The sequence below is a fragment of the Glossina fuscipes genome, unplaced genomic scaffold (assembly GCF_014805625.2).
Source record: "Glossina fuscipes isolate IAEA_lab_2018 unplaced genomic scaffold, Yale_Gfus_2 28, whole genome shotgun sequence".
Classification (NCBI taxonomy): Eukaryota; Metazoa; Arthropoda; class Insecta; order Diptera; family Glossinidae; genus Glossina; species Glossina fuscipes.
In genome coordinates this window covers 16,103,939-16,130,929 of record NW_023998423.1, presented here as the reverse complement: position 1 = coordinate 16,130,929, position 26,991 = coordinate 16,103,939, and the positions used below count along the sequence as shown (strand labels likewise).

Sequence of the window (26,991 nt, the reverse complement as noted above, 5' to 3'; positions counted from 1 at the left end):
GCTATTAGACAAGGTGATATAAAGTATTTAATGGTGTGCCCTCCACAACTATAATTTTTTTGTTTAATTTAGTTACTAATACTGTAAGACACTTTAAAACTTTGTGAAAGCTAAAGCTTCTTCCTGCGTAAAGATCGAGCCTGGGTATCGCAGTGAACAATTACTCTACAGCCCTTTATTGCGCTATTGAGAACGGCATCTGCTTAGTTCTCAATCTATTCCTTAGGATGGAAGCCGGGAAGTGAAATTTAATAAAGTTGGCAAAAAAATTTAATCAGAAAAGAGAGTCCAACTTATGTAAGCAGTTAGATCCCTAATTATAGACACAATCTGTCTGGTGATCAAGTATAAAATTTATGGATCAGTTAACTTCAAGTTTCCAATCAATAGCAGAGTCTTCGAAATTGTCTTAAATTTACAGTTAACACGTATCAGGTAAGCGAAAGGAAAATTTATCATAGTATGACCTTTTACTCTACATAATATATATATATATATATATATATATATATATATATATATATATATATTTTTTGCTATTATTCATTTGAAAATTTCATATCGTACCAAAAGAAGAAAATGGAATAACGGTAGCACTATATAGTAGTGTTATAAATAACATGTCTTTGTCGTTCTCACGTGACCTCGGCAAGTCTACAATAATTTATGGCATTGTACAAGTACTTGAGTAAAAATTCATCAACATATGCAACAATTTATTTCAATGCAATTTTATAATTTAATTACATTACGCAAACACAAGCACATTAATCACTTAAACAATAAGTTGGTTAATGAATTCAAATAATAGGGACTGACACAATGATATATTGTCATATTAAAATTAAAAGGGAAATGAATTTAATTACATATATCTAATTAATTAGAAATTTTATAAAAATTAATTACAAAAGAACATCATTTCGCCAGCCTATCTATTTCATACACACTGTCCTCGAACTTGACTTTTACTTCTTATCCAAGAATGTAGACATGAATAGTTCTGGTCAACAAAAAATCTCTATCTGATCCAAATTAAGATGATACCCAATGATAACTCTGTTCTCTTACATATTATTTATGTATATTGGCTGCTCTTCCGGATAATAAGAGTAATACTGTAGTACTGTGCGCAAATGCCATATTTGATGACTTGAGTTTCCATGAGTATTAGTGGAAAGGGAAAACCAAATATACATTCATGACGCATTACCGGTGGCATTCAGCTGGCAGTTAATGAGAAGATTAACGACAATGGGCAGAAAACGTAGCGGAAAACGAATTGACGGATTAAAGATATCGCAATGAATTTACGTAATGATAACTTGCCTACTCTAGAGTATACAAACAGAATATTTGCAGTAAGTGAGTCAAGTCAAAATGAGTTGAAAGAGTCGAGTCATGAGAGTTGAATTGTAATATTCGAACGGAAAAGACCAGAAGGAGAATTAAAGCGTTGCAAAAATATAAATTCCTGTAAATAGTTTGTATTTACATCTGCTAAGAATTGTAAATAAAACCTGGACTAAAATAAAAATTACAACTCTATGCCACGAACTTGATTTCAAAACGAGTTGAACAAAAACATAAAATTAAGAAAAATGCGTTTACGTTGTGAATCAGGCATAGGTACAACTATTTCCGTAAGTACCTTGAGTTCTTTCACTCTAAATAAAAGCGGAAGCTTCTTCGTGTTAAAAATAGTCAAAACTATGTAAAGATGCCGTTGGACTTGCACTAATCTGCTTGCACTGAATTCCCCTCGGATCTTACAAACGCCAATTTTCTTGATGTAAGCTTTAGTAAGCATAGTTGTGGATACACTTTGCTAATAGCGGTTCTAACATTGTCTTGAATCGCTCGCGTAGACTGCTGTACCATTAACGAAACTCCAAAGAAAAAGTGTAATGTTGTTAAATCGACTGATTTTGTCGGTCATTTCGTTAAGTCATATGGCCGTTATATTTCCCACCTTATGGAAAGTTAGAGCTCATTCATAGGTATGAACTCATTCATAGGAATCCATAGGAGCAATTTCGAAGTAAGAACATTTTCGAAAAGCTGTAACATCGTTACGCTGTGCCTTTAAAAACCTTGAATTACGATCATTCTCTTATTCTACACCTGTGTACCCAAAAAGAAATAATTGAACATTTGATCTAATTTTATTGTATCCATTGTTGACTTTCGATCTTGGTTATTAAACCTTCTAAATACTAAATGTATTAGATTGGAGCTGCTAATAAAACAATAGTGTTGCAAGGATACAGGGTTGCCATATTTATAAAACAAAACACGAATCTGCTTAATTCTAATACCTACAAGGGACTTTTTATATTACACAAACGTAATAAATAAAAAAATAGCGCCCAAAATATCGTTTTTGGTCATAAGCGAGGCAGTTCGGTTATTTCTCTGATTTTTCACAGTCCCTTAAGGATAGTAGCGGTAGTTCGATATATAGTTTTTTTAGATAACCATGATGCATTTCATGATGCATTGTAAAATGAAGCCACGTTAGTTATGTCATTACATCGCCTTTGATATTAAAATATAGAGTTATGTTGTAGATGCAGTATATCATTTATTTAATTTTGAAATTTTGAAAATAATAGAAATTCTCAAAGTTAACAGCAACGACTAATTCTTGGATTTTTTATTTTTTAATTACCTTCCATGTAACGGTCCATAAAAACGATATGATCCGTCAATGCATTCGATATCGTCTAAGCCAAAAAACAGACATAATCTCGAAAAGGATTAAAAATTTTCCTTTATTACGAATGTAAGCGAAGCTAACTGCAGCAACTGTATGCTATCTTTTTGCATTGCAATATTTAAGGTTAACAGCTATTGAGAAGAATAAACTTTTAATCAGCTTTTGATTTTGTAGATTTGCTATGTCTCTCGACCGATTCGTTAAACGTTCTACAAACTGCTGATACCCTGAATTAAAGGATATAGATCGACCTTGATAATGATAACTATTTGTATACAAACGGGCCTGCGTTCAATCTCATTTAACTGACATGGCTTTAACTTCCAAATAATAGCAAAATTTGTTATACCATTCCCGCGGACAATAGCGTTTACATGAAAATTGAACTAACGCGTGTTCAAATATTCGGTTTAAGGTGAACCTAAATTTCTTGCCTGCTTTATTGGTACTTGCATGTATTTTGACGTACATTTTTTCACGTATAATATATATTGTGAGGACCCAAAGTTGTCCCTCGTTTTGGCCTCACGAGTTCTCCGTCTCGGGCTGGGAAGGCAGGGGTGCTAGGGAGTAAGGTAGAGTAAGAATAGGATAGATATAGCGTAAGAATAGATTAAGATAGGATAAGAATAGATTAAGATTGAATAGGAATAGATTAAGGTAGAATGGGAATAGATTAGGATAGGATAAGAATAGAATAGGCTGCGTAGTGTAGGTTAGAGAGTCAAGCTGGAGTCGTCGGCTAAGGAAGACACAGTTTCGAGAAGTCGTAATAAAGGTTAATAGTGAAATAATCGCAAAACAAAGAGTCCCTGTAGAAATATACATTTCTTGCCCTCACGCCCTCACAATATTAATTAAAATATTTTCGATCATTTTCCATAACTTTTTGCCACTTTTCTGGCAACACGACGACGATACCGTCTCGAAAGAACGGTATTAATGTGGCAGCGATCCATTTTCGTACTTCTTCAGCATTTCGTAAATGTGGGCCAGCCAAGTCACACTGCATCGATGTGAACAAGTGGTAATCAGAAGGCGCCGCATCTGATGAGTATGATGGGTGCGGTCTAGCTTCCCATTCTAGCTGCAACAGTATACCCTTCACAGCTCTTGCAACGTGTGGCCGAGCGTTGTCATGCGTAAGGATGACTTTGCGTCTATTACCCGCTATTGCTGGGCATTTTTGCAACAATGAATCGTTCAATTTGTTCAATTGACGTCGATAGACATTTGCAATAGCAGTCTCATTCGATTTTAGCAGCTCGTATAATACACCATACCTTTCTGATGCCACCATGCATGCATAGCAAAAGTTCATGGCCATGAATATTCCGCTTCGGTGCCGATGTGGATGGCTCTACACGACCAAGCCATGACATTTTTTATTTTGAATTATCATAGTAGATCCACATTTAATCGCCAGTCAAAATAAGCCACAGACAACCCTTCGTTGCTTTTTTATTCGAAATGGCATTTTCAGTCAATTTGTGTGGTAGCTATTTTTCTTTCTTTTGGACCAATTCCATACCATGTAAGCTCTTGGGAAAGGTTGACTCATCACCTCCTAAGTTGTTCGAATGTTTATTGAGAGTTTCAGCTGGGCTTTCGTCTTAAATCTTACAAATCATTGCCTTCGAATTTCTTTGGTCCTCCAGCCTGCTCTCTGTCGTTGACATGAAAATCCACTACTACTAAACCGTTAATTGGAATATGACGGATTAGCACCTTCATAAGCTTGTAAAAGTGTTTGAATATCTCCTGAAGCTGATTTTTCCAAACCAACCAATAAAAGTAATGAATGGCTTCTGCGTACACTGAATAACCCAATAATACTAAACGGGAAAACTACTATTTTGTATAAAGAAAGATCAAAAGCATCGAATTTAAGTATTGTGTAAGCATTGATACTACGCACTTTCATCAATAGATGCCGCTGGTCAAAATACATGCAAGCACCTTTTTTGCGTTAGTATTTGTAATTGAAAGATTCACTGTTAAATGAGTATAACTTTCATCTCTGAATATTTATAAAGTAAATCGAAATATATATATAAGCGTTTAATGGATCAAATTCGTTCAGTTTCTATAGAATAAATTTGCATTATTCACATACCCATATATCTAATGTAGGAATGGATGCAAGTGATTTGACTCCGGGTTAAGTAAAATATTATTACCATATTATGCATATGCAATGCAATGTATTGTAGTGATGGGATTAAATATCTTGGTCACACCCCCCCTATATATGCATTTAATTAGAGATGATTTTAAATCAGTATTAATTTAGAGAAAAGATTATATGTTTTTGTTTTCTCCTAATTCTAATCACATATGTGCCGTCTCTTTCTTTGGTAACGACTTGGTCTTTAACATTCGACATCCTAAGGCAACGTACATAACTTTCATTAATCTATTCCATAGGGAGTATCTGTAAGATGTGAGTATTATGTATTGTACTTAAGTATTTCGCACAAACTATAATTAATTAATGCATTTATTATTAAGGTACCATTCATTAGATTCGAAATAATAATGCTGACATGCATGCTTGCATGCATGTACAATACATACAATACATACGCACATATATTAACATAACATATTATAACAATCATTTAATTTGCATATAATTTACAAATATTTCACACATAAATTTATCAACGCAATTAATGATTTATTTACATATGTATGAGAGCATATAAACCAGGCATATACGCATTGACGTCCGCATATGTTGTACATGTATATAAAATTATATAATACTTCAACTTAACTTTTCATCATTCAAGTAAATATTGATAAAATTTTCATAATTATTGATTAACATTTCACATTATAAAGATCTTATGCATATATATAAGATATATATATATGTATACATATATATATATATATATGTTAAACTATTTTATTATATTGGACGTATAGCATAACATACAGAGTTAACAAAGGTTAAGTTATGCTTGCATGCATGCAGACGTATACAGTATCATTGATTGCAATTTATTACGTAAACCATATCAACCGAAGCTTTTAAGGTAAGCGCAATTTCTAAAAAGCATTTCTATACATGAGCAAGTACTCGAAGGCGCAAACTTCAAATGCATAATATTCAGCCAATACTCTCAAGTGCTTTCATTGTTAAGTATATTCAAATTTTATTATTAAATTCGTGCGCTTAGCAGACTTTGCCATAAGTACATACCACATATAAAACGAATTCGTTATATTCGTTTGTCGAAAAAGACGATTTCTATTAGTTCGTAATGTACAGGTACTCTGCGATTTGTGTCGGTACTCTACGATCTGCCTGAGCATTGGTTGGTTCTTTTAAAGTCCATGAAAATTAAGCTGAACAATTCTTAGAGCAGAAGACTTTCTATACGTCTGGTAAGAATTTTGTTTTGTATCAAAGGTTACGCGATGGAGAAGTTCTAAGAATAGACAACAAGCGATGGGTATAACTACATTGGGGCGCAGCCATTGATCGGTATACTTTTAGACGAGAAGCGAGCCGATATGACGGCATCGATTCGAAACTTAAGGTCAGTCAAAAACATGTATTCTTTTGGGGTCTCTAGAACATATCTTAAAACTGACACAGCAGAAGATCTCCTTTTTATCTTGGAGAAATTTTTTTAAATAAGCTCTTATTTAAGTGGACTAAAAAAGAGAGAGAGAGAGAGAGAGTAAGTTTTATTTTTATATTTCACTTTCAAGCAACTAAGTCTTGGGCGACTAAGTCTTTTATATGAGAGAAATGCCATTCTTTCGCTATATCGCTATCAGAATGACACGATTTGTACTGCAATTGTGCAAAATTTCAACTTGATCAGACATACTAGCAAGTGCCCGAATTATCAAGTGGCAGTTTCCGTTCTGATAGGTAGGTAGACACTTTGTGGCGCCCATCATTTTGTATGTAAATAAAGGTTGACTATATTACATCGCCTTGCCATCATAACTGAAGAGTAAAATTTTCGAATTGGGGATTGAATACGCGATCGACTGGAAGTTTCCACGATGACACGAAAGCAAGTGAAGTGAAAGCTTATAAAATAACCCCATTGTACCCCAAATGTACACAAGGAGACTCTATAGATATTAGATAGTCGTTAAGTTAAGAGTGCCAACAGAGAATCTGTTATTACAAAAACGCATGTAAGAAAGACAAATACTTTCTTGATAAAAGCTTATAATAGGTTGACAATGTCTGAAATGATCCCTATCCATAACAAGAATTCAATTGCTGCTTTAATCCTCCTTCCTTCTATGTCGTCATATAATATCTTCCAGTTTTCTTTTGAATTATTGTTGCTTTCAAAATTGTGTAAAAGTGAAAAAATCGTCATCAACTATCAATCGGGGAGAATTTATCATGCCCTTGTTAATTCCCTTAATATTGAAACAACAGTGTTTTGGGGGTTCAAAGCTTGGTGCGGTATAGTTTACTACAATCGTCGCTATAGCAAGGGCTCAGCCAGTAAAGTACCATCCCTCAAAGACTGGGCACACGTCCACTCAACTCCGACCATCTCCCTATCCGATTCCTCGTCCTTTACTTCTTTCTAACCATTACTTTGTTATACGAATAGGCGACATGTCCTGAGTGACCTGTCATATTAAAAAAAGCAAATAAAATAAGAACGGTTCGGTATGAAACGAATCTCTTGTTATCTACTACTTATTTACTCTTGTCTTGCCTTTCAAAATGTTTCATTAAAGACACACTATGATATTATGAAGATACCAAGCGAAGCATACTACACAAGTAACTGTTAGACAACAACACTCCTGCCACTTAAGTATGCCTCTGTAAATAGAGAAAATAGAGCAACATAGCTAAAAGCGTAAAGGTCCAAAATTAACAATAGCGATCTACCAACAGCTGTTTTGAAACTATCCTTGAAAGAACACAAATTCGACTATCGCTATAAAATTGGAAGCAGCACTGTTTGAACAAAAAATGAAGTATCTATTGACGTTAATCTGAAGAAATAATGACCGCCGATACTGGCGGAGAGGATGTGACAATCCAGGTCAGAACTTCAACCGTTGCCTAATCGATTTTAGCTACACACACTATTCTTTTGAGAGACACAATTTCTTTGTACTGGAAATTGACGATGCAATGGCTTTTGATGTATTTGATGTATTCGTCTCGGTTGGGCAGGTTGCTGGCGGCAGCTTAGTTTAGTGATCGAGATAGATCGAAAACCAAATACGATTCAATTAAATTCAATTTTTCACAAATTGATACTCTTTGGAAATTTAAGTGAACGACCGACTGCGTCACTCATGTTTAATCGACTTAACATACCCACTTATATGAATATAATATTTGATTGAATTAAAAATTTAAAAATTCAACAAGAGGTTATTCAACTCGTTAAGCCACATTATATTGTAGTTTAATTTGTTAAACAATCCACAAAAGCATAAAACTAGAATTTGAACTAATGAAATATGAATTTTAAATTAATTAAATACTTAACAGCTGCTTGAAGCCATTGTATAAAATTTTATTTAAATATAAAAAATAATAATCTCTGGCTTATTTCTTCGACTGGCCAGAATCCAGTAAATTCTCAAAGGAAATGAAAGAGTGAAAAGGAAACTGAAATTTTCTATTAAAATAAATAATAAAATTGTATCTAAAATACTTAATAAATGTATGGGTTTTTTAAAAGGAAGTTTCCTTCCTATGAACTCTTTGTGCTTGCTTTGCGTAAATGGAAGATTGTAAAAAAATATGAACAAAACTCTCTTAAAATTCCATAAGCGCAAATCTGATTAACGCAAGACGAAAGAAAGAAAGAATAGCAAAGTTGTAAAAAAAAAACATGTTTTAAATTGAATACTTTCGTCCTCACAATTAGCTCAAATTCGCTATTTTCTGATAAATGCATTCAGTAAATACACTAAAAGCAAAACTAGTAAGAACACTATTATGGGCTATGGCTAAATATTAAATACCCTATACCACTTCGCTTACTGTGATTATTCATATACAGACTTTTCAAGTTATATGGAAAATGATCGGAAAAGTGATCCGATCCGAACCAAAGCCCAACAGCGTCCGTCTTCGAACGAAAGCAAATCGGTTAACAAAATTTCATCAAAAATCGCGGCTTGAACACAAGAAAACAAGATGGACGGACGGACTTCAAAAAGTGCTCCTGAATCGCTCGGTGTAATAAAAGAGGTATGTGTCTCATGTTCTTCGGGAGAATGTCCCTGAATAAATTTTCCAATCGATTGATGCAATAAAAAATGAGTCCATCTCAAGTTCTTCTGGGTGTTACATCCATCCCAGCCAACTTAACTTGGCCTGTTATTAAAAGTGCTATAGAATGTAACAAAAATAATTTTCATTAAAATTGTAGTGTAAAAGTTTGATCATCATTTCATCATTGATTTAGGCGTTACATGCATTGGATATTTAAAAATCATATCGTACACCTATAGCGCTACCTCTGTCGCTACTTACAATGTATACTATAACATACCGTACTTAACGCGTTATACAAAGCCAAATATTTACTGTTCGGAAGGACATGGGATGGGAGAGAAGATGCAGAGTAACGTATTTTAATTAAATGTTACATGTATTATGGGAATCATTCAACATCAGACGGGTAGATATCTATCTAATTTCTCGTACATTTAAATGTTTAATCATCTTAAGAGAGGGCTTTAGTAACTGTACTATGTGTTTGGCAACACTTACAGCCATGATCCTACCAACACCGCTATTCTCATTTATCGAAAGGTCAACACTAATACCTTTCCTTCTTACTATATATATATTCCCATATAATAGTAATAGTGTTAAGACATGTGTTTTATTCTCTTTCAGTTGATATTATAGATGAGATCTATTCCTAACATGATACTGTTAAAGTAGGTCTTCTTCGTACATGTCAAAACCTTATCGGGAATACGTGGTCTCTGATGCGTACATTATGAAATGAATGAACACTTACCATAACATATATTCGGCAGGAAGAATGATAGAGAGTCTTTGAATTATCTTTTGATTTTGAATCTTTTCATTCCTTTTACATTTACTTCAGTTTATTGCTTTCAGTTTTCAATGATTAAAATAGAAATTTTCGCAAAATCCTGCAAAGAGTAAGTAAAAGATTATAAAAAATGCCTTTAAGATTATAACCAATAATTTCATATTTAATAAATTTTTAATAAAACAGATAAAAAAAAGTGTTCACTTGGATTTAACTGAATTTTGGATATCAGTTACTACCATCTTACTTTATTTCATAGTTAAACATTAATACTCTTATGACTTTTTCGCGATTAATCGCAATAAATTCCCATGAAATCATAGTAAGATTTTAAAGTTTTCCCATCGCATTTATAGCGTACGTGCTTGTTGATTGGTTTTAATGTCTTTTACTTATATTTGTTGTGTGCAAGGATCAAGGACTTCTTTAGTCATATCATACATTTCATACATATCTTCTCGGTCGCTCTAACATTTGGAGATGAGCTAACCGTATCATGCAGGTTTATTTACTGACTGTAAAATTCTGCTTTCTTTTTTTTTTATTACTCAGCACTCTTTCACATTTTCACTAACACTAAAACTTACTCTGCCTTGTTCTATCTACCTTACTTATACTTATCATATATATATACACTCACTTATACTTCTTGTCTAACTATGTAGGGTGCCACACACACATGCACCGATCCAAATGTTCATATGCCGCCAAGTAAGTTAAAAAGCTTCTGCTGCACTTCGTTTTGCTTGATCTGTGGCAAAACTTTTCGCAAAGGCCGTCTATCAAGACTTATAATCGCATCCCGTAACCAAAAAGCAGTTATTTGAAAGTATCGGTCGACAACGGAAAAGACTTACTGGATACACAGACACCATATCAAAAAGTTTATTCTCATTTATTGTTAAAAAAAATAATTATTTCGTTCCATCGAAAATATTAATGCTTTTATATAAGAATTACCGTACTTCGAACTTGACAGTCTAGAGAGGTGATGTGATCATAAAAAATTGCAAAACATTAGGAAAAACCAAGTAAAGGACATTATACTCAGACGAGGCCGACCATTGGATACCTTAGACAATTTCTCCTTTTTACAGGTATTCACTCTTTCAGGTGGTAAATCACTAAAAATTATGCTTTTGTTTGATATACAGACATATTTTTATTAAAACGCCCGCTTGTTGCAGGATATCCACAACATATGATGCGATTCAAATTTAGAAAACTTAATTTATTTCCCAAAAATTTTTGTCGTAAAAAATTAAAAATTAGACTTTGTGCCCGTATAAGTGCTTGTTTTTTACAATCACCCCTATAGGTTTGGGGGCCTAAAAAAACACGCCTACCTAATACTTATTCACCACCTTTAATTTTGTTGCCTAATCGCTACTATAAACTAATTTTCGTCATAAAATATTAAAAGTTACACTTTTTTCATGGGAAATCTCATATAGAGAGTGAGATTCAGGAAATAGAACCAAGTCGTTCAAGTTTGATTCCTTAATTTTTATGTCAAATTACTTTCATGAACAAATTTTCATTATAAATCATTTACATTTTCTGAGATTCCTTATATATGGAGTGGTGTCCAAAAATCCTAATTGGTTTAAATTTTCTAAATTTGATTTCTATGTTAGTTTAACGATATGAATTAATTTTCATTATGAAATATTGAAAATTCCAATTTTTTATCATTCAGTTTTCGTAGGAACAGTTATATGAGAGGAGATTGAAAAAATTGCTCCAGCCGAACAAAATTTTTTATAGCGGTTTACAATGTCGAAATACAGCACTCAGCGATTTTGCTTGGAAAATTTTGATAACTGCAACTTTTTTTCATATAAAAAGTTTTCAAAATAAGGCGTTATACAGAAAGTGGTCAAATAAGTGACGCGTTCCGAATGTGCTTCAATAGTGTTCGTACTTGGAACAAAGCATGTCAAAGCGTATCAAGTTTCATCAAAATATCTCAAAAGCTGCGACTTTTAAGTAGAACATAAAAATAGACGGGCAGACAATAGGCGGGCAGACAGGCAGACGGACAGACGGACAGATAAACTTAGATCGATTCATTTCTAAATAGCTCGACATAATAAAGGACAACCTACTTTAAGTCCTTCTGGGTGTTACATCCGCACAAGCTTAATATTGCCTGTACCACAAGTGGCGCAGGGCATTTTTAAGACCAGAACAAACAATTTAAAGATTCGTAGAAATACAAAAATTAATGTAATTCTAATTAGGGCAAAAGCTGTCACTTCGACAATTTAATATTTATTTCAAAACTGAACATTGTTTGTTTGTTTAAATTTCAAAGGAAGTCATCTATTATGAATGTTTGTTTGCTTAGTTTAATAATTAACTTACATTTAAATTATACGCTAAAAAAAAGGGAAAGGCAGTAGCAACAAGACTTTGTGTGTTTCTTAATAATTAAATTCAGTAGACTTTGTAGACAAGAGTGGCTAAGTATTCAAGCTTTACATTTTCAAAAATTGTTTTTAAAAGTCGGCTTGAGTAGCCAAGTAGTCAAGATTCGCAACTACTAACTCAGTGTTCATGGGTCCGAATCTTAAGTACACTAGAGTTTACTTTTGGTCGTACCTAGCGAGGTACGCTGCCTCTTCATCTCTTTATCTTTCCTCCGTCATCGCATTACACGAATAGTATAGACAACCCTTTGAGCGATTGGTCACATATATAATATAATAATAAAATAGGAAGAATTGGGAAAATTATTTTTTATTCTCAATTTCGGTTTTGATGGTCAAAGGATCAAATTTCACTGGAATAATTTAGGAATAAATATAAATAAATTTTCAGCTTTTCTTCTTATTAAATCGCTAGCAAGTACTCGAAGGTTTGGGATTGTTTTATAGTTCACGATAGCTGTGCGTTATAGACCCGCTGCAATGAGTAGAGCGTTTACAACTGTCGATGAAAAGCGTTATAGTGATGAGTGTTTATCACGATCACAAGTTTTTTTTTTTAAATGGTAAAAATCATTTAATGGCGATCGCGAAGTAGTGGAAGGCGAAATTCGTTCCATCAAATTCAACTAGTGGTCTCAACATTAACGAAATCAAAGAGTTTGTGCTTGTCAACCGCCGATTGACCCAAAGAAACTTTGCATATGTTGTTGGTGTATTAAAAGAATTATTAATACAAATAACTTTGAAGGATGATATAGGCTTGTCTAGCGTGTCTTCTCGTTTTGTTCCAATAGTTTTTGAATTTGTTCGAAAACCGAAATCGTGTTGGAGTATGAAGAGAAATATTTTCTACGAGCGATGATGATCTAAAATAGATAATTACTAGCGATGAGAGTTCGATATGTGCTTACGACCTGGAAAACAGTCCAACAATCTATAAGTTGTTCGCAACCGTGATATCAACCTACCAAAAATATATATACATCGACATCGGAGCCCTGATATTTAAAAAGAAAGAAAACATAGTCGATCGTAGCGATACGATCGTGTTTACTCGATATTGGAGAACTTTTAATCTGTCCTTGAACATAGTGAAGGATATTTTTTATGTTTCTTCGGGGCATATATGCACAAACGGTATAATAATTTTAGTCTGCCGTTACCCTATAGTTTTGAAAAGTATGTAATTCAACTCAATTTCAATTAATTTCCAAGGAATTTTTATTTTTTATTTATTTATTTGTGAAAATTCAAAAAATACAAAGCAAAAAAACAACAAATAAAAGAAGCAAACTAAACATGAAAAAAAAAGGAATTGAAACGAAAATTTAGATTCTTGTCAAGCATAATAGAATTTCTGAGAAAATAAATATATATACATATATATATATATATCTATGTATATATATATATAAATAAAAAATATATACATATATATTATTTTTATCTGAGTTTATTGAAAATTTTCATGCAATTTTCATATAATGCCTTTCGTAAACTTATAAAAACCAGTTTTTCTTTTTCTTTCTTAATCACACTGTGGCCTTTGAAACCGCATAACCACAATACGACCATTGACTTGGGATAGGTTAGTTGTGGTATGATTGTTGTTGTTGCTATTGCTATCGTGTTTCTTGAAACTTCTACCACTACTACTACTACTACTATTACCTACTGTCGTTAACATTCAATTCAATTATTCATGGCTGGCTTTAGTATTTATTTTTACAATTTATTACATTTTATTTGTTCTTAGAAAAACGTCGCTTTTTATTTATTTTTTATATTAAAAAGAAGCAAAAAACCTTTGTATAAATAAAGCTTAATTGAAATTTGTTTTTATTAATATATATATCTAAATATATATATATATATATATATATATGTATACATGTATATGTATAGATGTATATATATAAATGTATATAGAAATGCGTATATATATATGAACACTTATATACACCGATCCTATTAGTTAATATAACAGCATGTATTTGTTATTGTTAAACGAAACAGCTTGAGTTAGTAGATTTGAAAGCGTCTAATCCACAATTGTTTTAAAACGAAAAATAATATGTAAATTTGTTATTTACTGTTTGGTAAGTAACGATAATTGAATTGATAACCAACTGTGAGAATTATTAATTTTTTTTTATACCCTACAACACTTGTGATGCAGGGTATATAAACTTAATGCGGTCGTATGTAACAGGCAGAAGGGTTTCAGATAGATCCACCTTTTGTTATACCCATCGATCCAGAATCATAATCTGAATTGATCTAAGCCTGTTTGTCCGCCTGATGTCTATCCATGTAAAATTTGTGTTCAAACAACAGGACGCATTTTTTGAGATATTTCGATGAAATTTGGTGCAGTGACCTATTTTGCTATAAGGACAAGCGCTATTGAAAATGGTTCGGATCTGGCCAGTTTTTCGATCGCTCCCCATATAACGCCCTATTCTAAAGAGTCATTATATAGAAATAAGTTGTAATTTTCAAAATTTCTTAGCAAAAATGCCTAAGTAGTAGTTATTCGACATTCGAAATTGGTATGAAAACTTTGGACTGGGGGACTGGGGCAATATATGAGATACATAACTAAAATTCAAGTTTATACGTCAAAATTGTGTAATTTTCAATGCTCCTTAATGAAAATTATTTCACAATAGTAATTGAACATAAATTTGAAATAATTGTACCAAATTTGAACCATCTCGGCCTATTTTTTGGATGCTATCTTAATAATAGGGATTTCCACGAATATTGATTCTTTGTAAAGCAGAAAAGTCTAGGTTTTTATAAGTGGTGATGAAAATCAACCCATAATAGTAACATCCTACAAAAATAAGAATTGTGTTAGACAATGAAATGTAGGGTATGTAAAGGTCGGCCTTGCCCGACTATAATGTTCTTAGCTGTTTTTCTTCGCTTCTTGAAAATTGATTTCAAAAGCTTCACAGTTGGTGGTTTATTGTATGATATTATCATTCACCAGAGATGCGTATAAAGATAAAACGTAGCCAAAGCCCTAAGCAAAGTCAATTTTATGAGAAAAGCCTTTCTATGAATGTTTTGGTCGGTCGTAAAAGTTATGTCTGCAAAAAAAGTCAATTACAAAAATTTAAAACAGAAATTGTTCTTGCCTTAAAGAAATTTCTTAAACAAAGTCTCCTAAAGACATAACTAAGTTAGTAACTAAGGTTTAGGATGAGAAATAAAAAAAGAAAAAAAAAAATTAAAACCAAAATGTCTATAATCAAGAGAAATCATATTAGCACAAAGAATCAAAAGCGAATTAGTGAAATTGATAGAAGCGTTGACTACATTTTCGTGATTTTTTCTATTAAAGTCTAAACACTATTTTCTTAAATATTAAAAAAAGTTTAAAACACTAGAATGGGATATGACCTTACAATTATCTTTATATCGACTATTCAAAATAAGGCGTTACATGGGAAGTGGTCTGAACTCGACCAACTTCAGTAGAGTGTGGCCTTGGATCAAAATGCTTTAGGATATCAAGTTTCATCCAAATATTTTAAAAATTTATTGCCTTTAGATAGTGCCACAAACCATAGCCAAATTGCAACCAGCTTGTCACAACAACTATAATGAATGTTCAGTCTCTTTAGGCATAATCCAATGAGACATATATTTTCCAGCCTGCGGCTATAAGCTGTCCCTCCCTTCCCCCCCTTTCCATGCCATTATCATGTTCACGCAAGCATTCTAAAAACAAAAAAAAATTTATGCGACCAATCCTTCACACTCGCGACACACATCAGCCGCTATTAATACCTTGAAAATTGCTTCACTCATTCATTTAGTCTCTACCGCGTTTCACTCTTACACATGTTGTACATAAACATCGATCTTCTTTTTATATATAGCTTTATTAAAGTGCTTTAAAACTAGTTTTTCACCCATGCTTAGTTTCGTAGCGATGACTTGAAATTACTAGGTCTTCCTAGGTTCCTGCAAAAAATTTCAGTAACTTATGGGCTTATCGGAGCATGACCTATAACATCCCAAATTCCTGAACGAAGACGAATAAACTATTTGATGATGAGTTTGATGAAATAATTTCGTCCCCAATATCGCGAGCGTATAGGCAGGACGTAGCATAATTTATTTTGTAGTTGGCAAATTTTTTCATTTGAAAAATTTTTGATTCATAGAACTTTCGAAGAATAATTAACAATGACGTACTGATCTCAATTCTTTTGACAATAAGTGAAAGAATGCCTATTAGAGAGCAAGTAGGCATAGTATCAGAAAGTTGCATTAAACTTAAACCTATTCGTTAGGATTCTGAATGTTTTTCCCATTCCGCTACATAGATATTACGGATGCGCTCGATAAGGTATAGGAAGCTTTTCCCACGCTTTATGGAGGAAGTCCCCCCAACAATATGCCTCTTGGAAATCTTAACCCATTTGGGAGTCAAATGAAGTAAGGAATCGATGGAGCGAATTTAATCACCTCGAACGATTACGCTCACAGACTACAATGCGAGTATTTCTTCTTGTGATGCACAGATGGAAAACCACTGGCATATTAGTTAAAAAAATTGATGCTAAATTTGATGTAATCCAGTATGTCGTTTAAACTGAGATTATTTTCAACGAATTGGTCGATTTCCGTTTAAAATTAAATTTTCGTGATAAAAAAAAATCTCGATTTGGCAGCATTGGAAATTGGTTTAGTGCCAAGTCGATGTATTTTCATTTTTTTATTTTTATTTTTATAATAATCTTTAATTCATATGTAAACATCTGTTTATATATAAAGGCACGAATACGTTTATATGTTAGCGAAACACTGTCAAAATTAATCACGTAATACGTTTCAATGCAATGTAAACGCTTGCGTTTGGAAATTAAATCATTTGACAAAATCATTGTTACACACACAAACAACAAACTACATGGATAGTACTTGGAGAAAATTCGTTATTAATTTATTTATGGACATATACATATACAACATTCAGCTCTTTTTAACGCCGTCTCTTCTTACCTCATTTCACCAATAAGAACAAATAAACTTTTTACACCATTTTTTTTTTTTTATGCTAATAAAAGACTTCATAACTACAAAAAACCATCAGAAGCCGTTAATAAAGAAAATAATTGTTCATTTGAATCAAATCGGGAAGGTGTGCTAATCATATCTGACATATTTACTGATGAAAGCATTTTTGGTCCAGTGCGCAATAAATGTGCACGCTCGTTATCAAGTAGTAATGAATTCTTGCGAATTTGATTTTTATATCCTACACAACTTGTGGCAGAGGGTATATTGGGTTTGTGTGGACGTATGTAACACGGAGAGGGAGGTTAGGATAGACCCACGTTTTGTGTCCAGAATCATAATCAGAATTGATCTAAGCCTGTCTTGTCTGTTCGTCTGGTGTCTGTCCGTGTACCTTTGTGCTCGATAAAAATAGTAACTTTATACAATAACAACACAAAGTGTTAGACAATGTGGTGTAGGGTGTTTGAGGGTCGGTATTGCCCGACTATAATGATATTACTTGTTATTTCTAATTTCAATTTAAATTTTTTATGTTCACTATAATTTTATTTAATTTTTTTTTTTTTTTTTTTTTTTGCGATAAAAATGAATTGTGTTTGTTTTATAAATATGTAATATGGTTTTTATTTTGCTCTTTTTGCACGGTTTTTTTTTTTAATATTTATAGTTTTTTCATCTTATACGATTTTTTAAAGTTGCGAAAATTTTACACATGTATTTTTTGTAGGCGATTTTTTTTTTTGCGTAATTTCCTTAAGTTGCGCATATATTTATGTATACATGATATGTATAAAAAACATAAGAAACATTTTAAATTTTTGTTTATTTTTAAATTTACCGAAATTCTATTTGGATAATTTTTTAAAGTAAGCTTTTATTTTAATAAACGAAAAAATGAAAAAAAAATTTTCTTTTTTTTGCATTAATCAGTTTTCTGCAACTATACGTAAAAGTTTGGGTCGCCTAAGATATTTAAATTTTTTCTACGTTCTCCCTATCGAACGAAAACAAGTTAAATAAAATTGGTTTTATTTTAAGAAAATTTAAAATTCGAATCATTTTTACATAAAATGAAAATTGTGTTTATATAACTCTGCACTGCAAAAACTTGTTAAGCAAAAAAAAAAAAAAAAAAAAATAAACTCTAGAAAACTTGTTTCTCCATATTCTTATTTCTTTTCTTTACATATTTAGCCTTTAGTGGCTAATCTGTATACCTTGCTACCGTATAGTGTAAATGCATGCAAAATGTATCTGCACATCTACATGAGCACTAAACAACAACATGTATTCTGCATAAACGTATGTAAGCATCGTTTGTTAAATACGTACAGACATCCATCCATTCCTTTTTATACACGCAAAGTGCTATTTGCTTGCAAAATAAACGTACACTTAAAAAAAAATTTATATATATATATATATATATATATATGTATATATATATTGAGAAGTTTTATAATTTTGCAGATTTTGAAACGTAATGAAGATAAACTTTTCTAAAATAGAAATTTTTCGTTTATTCGTTGAAGTTAATTTTAAATAAGTACAACTATGAAAATGAAAAAATAGTTTCTCTTATTTATTTATTTTCTTTCTTTTTTCACATGAAATCAAACGTTTTACAACAACTTTTGTTTCTATAGTCAGTCGATTCATTTGAATACATTTTTTTCGTATTGCCACTTATGAAGGATGAGAGGTGCAATCGATTTATAGCTTCGTTTACAACGTTGAGAGGTACGCAGAGCACATTATTCAATGTCTCTGACAATTAAAATACTTTTGGTCAATTTAGTTATGCTCGCCGTTCGTTCTTTCATTCAATCATTCATTCATTGCCCCTTATTTCAAATCTCACGGTGAGAAAAATTTACATAAAAAACGAAGTTGTGATAACTAACTTCTTAGAAAAAATAAATATGAAAATTGGCGTCATATGAGAATTGAATTCTAGAGAATTGAACGAGAAACCAAGAGAAGTAAGAAGAGAGAGAGAGAGTCTTACATACCTGTCATTTCAAACGATTGCATAACATGTGAAAAGTATTCCCTCCAGTTATACCAGTTGTGGTGCACCGGTATATTAAGTTTTTGCAAAACCAAAGAATCGGTCGATTCAGAAACGCTTTCTGATTTGATTTAAGCTTTTCTACCTGTCTGTTCGTCTTTTTTTCTTGTATTCAAGTCATGAGTTTTCAGATATTTTGATGAAATTTGCTTCATCAGGGATATGGTTTGTGGCAAAGACCAATGCTACTGATGATGGTTCGGATCGAAACATTTTTTCCACCACTTCCCATATAATCCCCATTTTGAGAAGTCGTTATGTGAATAATTGCAGGGTGGTTTGGAGTATTTAGTTGTGGGCCCTGGCTCAGTGTAGTGTCTTTACTTGTTTTTATTTATTTTATAGCTTCAATAAGCTTCGATACTTTGGTGAATCACGTTAAATGTCGTGCGTAGCTTGGTCTATAACTAACTTATGCGACCATCTCGATCTCCACAATAATGGATTTTTCAGCCGGAAACCATTGTCAAGTGAACGGACTTTGTTAAAACAACTTAGAGCCTAATTAATATTGATCAAGATAATAGATATGTGCTTTATGAGATCTATAAGACGCGCTTTCGATTAATCAAAACACATACGCAAATCTTTTGCAGACTTTCGCCTTTCGACGATTATTATCTATATGAAAAGGAAAACTCTTGGATATTAGCTATAAGCTGAAGATTGCAACAAGAATCGGTCTAAAATAACTGGACAGCTAGTGAAGAAGATCTTCTACAAGTTCGGACTGCTCGTCAGTGTAGCCACTAAATATGTTATGTAAGTGACTACAAATCGCCTCCTACCTTAAATCAATCAAGCTTTTCACTTGTTTTTTTTTTTTTTTTTGTATTTTATTTGAGATTTTAACCATGCTCGAGGATGGGTACAAGTACATATGTTATACATGCGTACTTGTGTACCTGAAATACCGTCCATTATAAATGCAGCTGCCAACATTAATGGCTCGCTGTTATATTGTGGTGTGCGAGTACTTGTCTGTGCATTGTTACTTGTCGATGGTGCAAGAACAGGTGGCACCAGATTTTTTTTTGCTCTATTTTTGTTTCAGGTTAATTTAAAGCTTTTTGATTTATATATCAAAGAACTGTTTTTGCTCTTCTATTCATGAAAAGCGTAGATTTAAACCACAACAAAGCTGCCGTAACGTCTTCATGAAAAGCGATTGAATTTGGATTTTTTTTTTTTCCACTTTGTTTCTAAAACGTGGACTTTTCATTTTTTCAAGCCAATTAAGTTATAACTAAAATTTATATATCAATTAAATTAAATTTAACTGTAATAAATTTGTCATTTCAATTCCCGTGACTTGCGATCAGATTACACTCAAAAGTTTATTGCGTAGAAGGCCTTATTTAATGATAGGCTAATAGAGATTGAAAAATTACGCAAAAAGGAAATTATTTTATGAATATGTGTATGTATCCATATAGCTAAAGAGTTAATAGACCGGATTTAACATGCGATTACTTTCGCAACATTTCCACAATATTTGATTTGAAATTGTCCCACTTTCACAATTCCATGCACTTTGTTGTTGTTGTTGATAACGAAATTTTTTACATACACCCATAAAACCAATGATTAATAGTGTGGATTGAATTGTCAGATATAATGTTGAACACAATAAAAAAAATAAATAAAATAAAATAAAATGATAAGAGTCGATAAAATGAGATAAACCAGTAAATAAAGCACTAAATGCACAAAATAAATAAAATATTAATTGACCGATAATCTATGCTCAATTTCTGCATTTAAAAACAGTTTAAACAGTTTAGTGACTCTTTGCTCAACTAATGCTTGATAACTATTTTTTCCACTAGTGATTAATCAATCTCGTTATCCATCTTTATATGTTCACCATGAGACTGGTTACGTTGTGTGCGAGTGTCATCACTCGTAAGGATAGCAGCACTTTCGTAATAATTAAGAAGGGAAAATAAAGTTTCTCGCATATGGCAGACTACATCAAAGTACAAAGGTCTAAGAAACTATTTTGCACACGCTTCAGCGAATAGTTTAAGGATAGTGCTATCGAATGGCAAAGTCGTAGTTCTTCGTTGCTCTCGACTGCCCTTGTTGCACTGGGTGATTCAAGATGCCATGATTTTCAGGTGATATCCCATTTACTATGATTTCATATATTGATAGCCGTTATCGCTTTAGCTATGAGTTTTAGTACTCATTTAGGTTTACTTAGATTATTTCATACAGTTTGCGGAATTCATTAGCAAATTTTATGCAAACCCATGATCGATGGTTTAAATAGCTTAGCTCCAAATCCGGTCGAATAGAAAGAAGCAGTACCATAAGAGACACAAAGAGAAAGAAAGAAAGAAAGAAAGAGAGAAAGAGGGAGAGACAAAGAGAGAAAGAGAGAGAGAGAGAGAAAGAAAGAGGGAGAGAGGGAGAGAGGGAGAGAGAGAGAAAGAAAGAAAGAAAGAGGGAGAAAGAAAGAAAGAAAGAAAGAAAGAAAGAAAGAGAGAGAGAGAGAGAGAGAGAGAGAGAACTATCTTACGCAAAAGTATTTACAAAATCTGTTCTGAATCTAATGAATATTTCAAGTCGCTAGAGAAAACTGATATCGGTAAGACTCTGCGACTTACTAGGGCAGACAAATCTCCATGGATTTTTTATTCGCTTAACTGAAGGAGTCACTTAAAAAGCGCCTTCTTTTGACATCTTTATATAGTGTAAGGACTAGAACAAATTATTTTTGGAAAATGCTATTCAATTTTCTTATAAAATCTTACTAAATAATGTTTAAATTAATTTATCGAAAAGCCCTAAGATATTTCTCTTTAGAATGTTATTTAAATCCTAATTTTATCACAATGAGCCTTTGAGGCTCCTTTGTACTTTGAACTTAAAATGTTTGATAATTTCATATGTCTTTTTCAAAAAAATTGTATACAAGCATATATTAAGTATGGAATGAAAGGGATTCTAAACTTGTCTGTCCGTCTTGTTCTTTTGCGTTCAACCTACCGTTCCCAAATTTTTATTGCATTTCGATGAAATTCGATAAACTGACATGTTTCAGACCACAGACCAACGCTATGGAAAATGGTTCTGATCGGATCACTTTTTCGCATACTTCCCATAGAGGACATTATTTCGAACAACTGCATTAAGCGAAGCGGTGTAGGATATGTAATGGCGGAGCGTGTTTCACTATAGTGTTCTTACTTGTTTACTTTACTCATGACATCAGAATTAATCCTCTTCGCAAACTGTGTATTATTACAAGATGATGGGAATCTCAGCCACGCAGACTGAAAGATACCTCATATCTCGACCAGAAAGCACGTAATCGAAGACGCAATTTAAAATAAGGATGCATTCAGGGACTGTGTATACTATTCGAGAACAGTAACTTTAGTATCACATTTAATATTTTCTTCTACCAGTTATTAAACGGAAGCTTTGTTTGTTGAAAATATGTTCACTAAATAAGTTTTTTCTTATTTTTGGAATGCGTTTTTTTTTAATACAAGTCGAAATAAAAAAAACGTATGGCCTATGTGTAGTATTTTGTGTACATATATAGTTGTGAATAAATCAATGATATTTTAATTATTGCGATTATTTACACAAGTGACTGAGGGCGACATCGTGACACAATTCATTCCAAAAACGGGTTAAAGATATTGTCAAAAATGCGATCGCGAAAAGGATGAAACTTATTGGAAAAACACATTTCGAGTCTGAAGTACCCCTATCATCTGTGTGCTATAAAACCAATGGACTCTTACGTGGGAAATTCAAGGTTTTCCGTTCTTTTAGAAAAACGAGAGCAGCTTTACTAAAACAACTGTAACTTGTTAACTAATGGTTGCGATGTCATGAACTTTTGGCACATTTTTAAAAAGCATACGGACTGATCAATAGAGGCCGCATCTATATATGTCACCCCACGAACTTATTCAATCTAATTTCTATGTCATCTAAAATTCTACCACGCCAAAGATCATCTTCTTATATCATTCTTGACTATTAATGACAGCATTTAGATAAAAGAAAAAAGATTTTCTGAAATTTTTGCATTGGTTTCGCGCTTCTTAAAACGCAAAGGCAAAATCATAGGCCAAGCTTAAGATGATAACTTAAGAGATATTCTGCCAATGTTTTCCAAATTGAAATTCGAGTGACAGAAATTTGCGACATTAAAGGAAAGCGATTTTTTTTTTGTGTTGTTATTGTAAAGCCCATCCAGCGATTTTTATTTCAAAAGGTAAAACCTCATAAAAACTTTTTAGGTCATATTTTATTAAATGAATTTCTTCATTTTTTCTCATTCCTCTTAAGAATTCCTCAGTAATTACATGGTTCGCTATAACTGTGTTATTAGGTGGACATTAATTAATTTTAAAATGCTTAAAAAAGTTGCGAAATTGTTTTAAAAATATTAAAAAAAAAAAGACTTTCTCCTAAGTCACAAGCTATAAAAGATTTAATAAAAACAAGGTTAAGTAATAAGAAAAAATGTTTAGAAAAATAATAACGAAGAAGAAGAAACAATTAAGTTAGTGGCTCTGTGCTGTTTATTTTCAAGACACAAAGATAAGATATTTACTTTTACTTCAACTTAGTGTACAGAGTGTGAGGATAGAGGTCACTACGTATCTCTCTCTATATAATAGAAAAACATAAACATAAAGTTTCATAAGTAAACAGAAAAGCAAGCAAGAAAACTATGTTCACCCGGGGGGCAATTCTCGGATACCTGCATTCAAAATATATGTCAGCTAAATTAAACACGGCTCTTTCGTAAATAGAAAATATGTACAGAGAGAAGAGAGATTTCAACACCTTTTGACATAACACATAACACCTAAAAAGATTTTGATCGCTTTTAAAGTTTCTTATTCGTTTAAGTTGACACCGACGAAACAAGATAAGTAATTTATATTATTAGCGTGAGACTTCACCTGTTTATCTCTTTTTCTATCTGCCTTATTATCATCTGTCCTTCTGTCCATTTACCCTTTGATCTTATAATAGTCAAGACTAAATCTATCGACATTTCATGCATAAGTATCCCTGGGAAGAAGACTTTGTCTGATTATGCAATTTTTAGTAAGTCTATCAAGTTCAGTTTTAGGCTGAACTTCCACAACTTTTTTTCCATATCTCCAAAGTATCGTAATTCATTCAAGAAACTACGGCGAAATTTAAAAATTTTTTTTTTCGTATATGAAGAATTGAGTGAACCACGCTTATATTTTAAATTGATCTTTAAAAAAAGGGAACGGGTACATGTTCAGCGGCGTATTGAAATTTTCCCTGTTTAGCAATGGCCCTTAAAATACCTTAAAAATTATCGTGTTGTGGTTGAAATTATCCTCGGTTTTGGACCTGTACCAAGTTGCAACAGGTCGAAACATAACGAGTAGGGGAATTCAATAATCCAATCTCGATAACATTTTTTAAATAACAAAGCTTAAGAACACAAATGACATTTTCTGGTCCGATCCTAGGCAGACATTGAACTCGCATTAGATCTTTTACGGTTAAGCAGTTTATGGCGCGAAAAAGCAATGGAATAGGGTGAACGTTTAAAATTATCTTAAAGAGAGATGCATGTAAAAATTCGCTGTGCATTACTAGGCAATTCCAAGCTCTTATTAATTAAAAAGAAGTGGTAGGGAGGGAGGGGGGCAGAGAGAAAAATTTACCAGAACTCTAAACGCGGCCATGTTATGTTACAGTCCTTATGAAAAAACAAACAACATAACAACTTTAGTACACCAACGAGCGTTAGATATGAATGATAAAAATTTAATTACTTTAACTAAGAAAGCAATCTTAAATATCTCTCTTTACCATTATTTGGAATAAACAAAGCAAATATTAACAAACTTAGGGAACCTAACAAATTTCCCCGTAGATTAAAGGCGCATAACTCGAATTCATTTAACTCAGCGTCGAAAGGAAAACAAAAACTTTTTGAATAACTTTAAATAACAAAAGAAATAGTGAATACCATAAATATGAAAGCATATTTCTATAGAGTAGGCAATAATATTTTTAAAAAATGCTCCTATAAAGGTAGGCAACAATATTTTCATAAGATTCTTAAAGGGAATGAATTTGAATATTTAAGTATTTACAAGGAAATGTCAAAAGGTTAAAAGGGTAGAATTTCCTTCTTTTTTTTTATTATTATTATTAAATTACTTTAATACACAATTTTTTTTTTTTTTTATTATTATTACTATTTTAAGATATTTTTTCTATATATATATATATTGGTCTCTACTTAAGATTTTTATTAAAAAAATTCTTAATTCCAAATTTTTAATGGCTTACCTATGTACACTTTGATCAAGAATAATTCCTTCTTTTTTTTTTTTGTTTTTAAACCAAGATGAGGGAAAATTTGTAATTTTTATCTTTTAATGGTTTAAAGTTTTTCTTTGTGCATTCAAACGACAAATTCACATTTAGGAGGCAGTAAGGAGCGTAAACATAAATTACATATCTATAAACTATGCACTTATACGTATATATATATATATATTTATATATGTATGTGAATTAATTCGTTTTAAAATGCGCGCACGTACACATACACAAATACCTTTATATATGAAAATAATTTTCAATGTATCATAGCAAATTTTTTAATCTCTTTATTGCTTTTCATTTATTTATTGGCTTAAATTTTTTTCTTTTTTTCATGTATTTTTCTGCAGCAAGATGTGAATGAAGCTGTAATTATTTATCAAATTACCTTTCACTGAATTGAAAAAAATTTTTTAATACAAATACTCTTAACGAACGAAAATTTCAGTAAACTCTCTATATATATATATATATATATACATATATATGTGTATCATTTTTCAAAAGCCATCATCGCCGTCGACGAAAAGAAAAAACTTTAAAATAATCCTGTTATTCTGGAATTTGTTTGACTTAATGCATAAAGCCATGTTGAACGTTTGACGTTATTAATATTGTTGTTGTTGTTGTTGTTGTTGTTGTTGTTGTTGTTGTTGTTGTTGTAGTTGTTGTTGTTGTTATTATTATTATTGTTATGTTTTGCTTGTGGAAAAAGTGTCTGTATGTGGCAACTATAAGCTAGCTAGCTAGCATTCCCAGCAAGCTAATAAAAAAGGAAACTTGAAAAAAAAAAATAAACTTTACTAAAATACAAACTTGAATGAACCCAAGCACAAAAAGACGCAAACAAAATACAAAGCTAGTGTTAATGACGCCAAAAGAAGAAAAAGAAGAAGAAGAGGAAGAAGAAGAAGAAGAAGCCGCAACAACAACAACAATAGCTCATTTAAAAGGCCAATATTATGCATTTTTATAACGACGACACCACCACGGCAAAGTCAGTTTTAGTATACGCTAGATATGCAGACATATCATATATGTATGTGTGTAAATGAACTCTAACATAACAGATAAAAACACGCGTTAGCACGTACAAAAGTGCACGCAAACGTACGCAAACACACAAAAGCGCACACAGAGACACAAATAAATGCCAAATAAGAAATGTTGTTTGTTAAGTGCGACCGAAAAACCGGTAACTGAATTTGCTTGTTTATCTCTTTCTCTTCGTGACTTGTGAAAGAAAAAAAAAACCACAAGACGGGGAACAGACGGTTTGGTGTAATTCTATAAACATATCTCGGTTTATGCACAGCTTTTTAGCTATTTCAAACTCCTTCTTCT

The 26,991-nt window shown here is 32.2% G+C and overlaps 1 protein-coding gene across 2 annotated transcripts in view; it reads right to left on the bottom strand.

The window, feature by feature from the left end:
* The window catches only part of LOC119636178 (protocadherin-like wing polarity protein stan), a 150,792-nt gene extending 124,941 nt beyond the window's left edge, over positions 1–25,851 (bottom strand). For both annotated transcript variants that reach the window (XM_038031375.1, XM_038031374.1), the window contains exons 1-2: positions 25,612–25,851; positions 9,712–9,850 (exon numbers count right to left, since the gene is read on the bottom strand). The gene's annotated coding sequence lies outside the window, so the exon portion shown is untranslated. The remainder of the gene's footprint in view (positions 1–9,711; positions 9,851–25,611) is intronic.
* Positions 25,852–26,991: the final 1,140 nt, after the last annotated feature.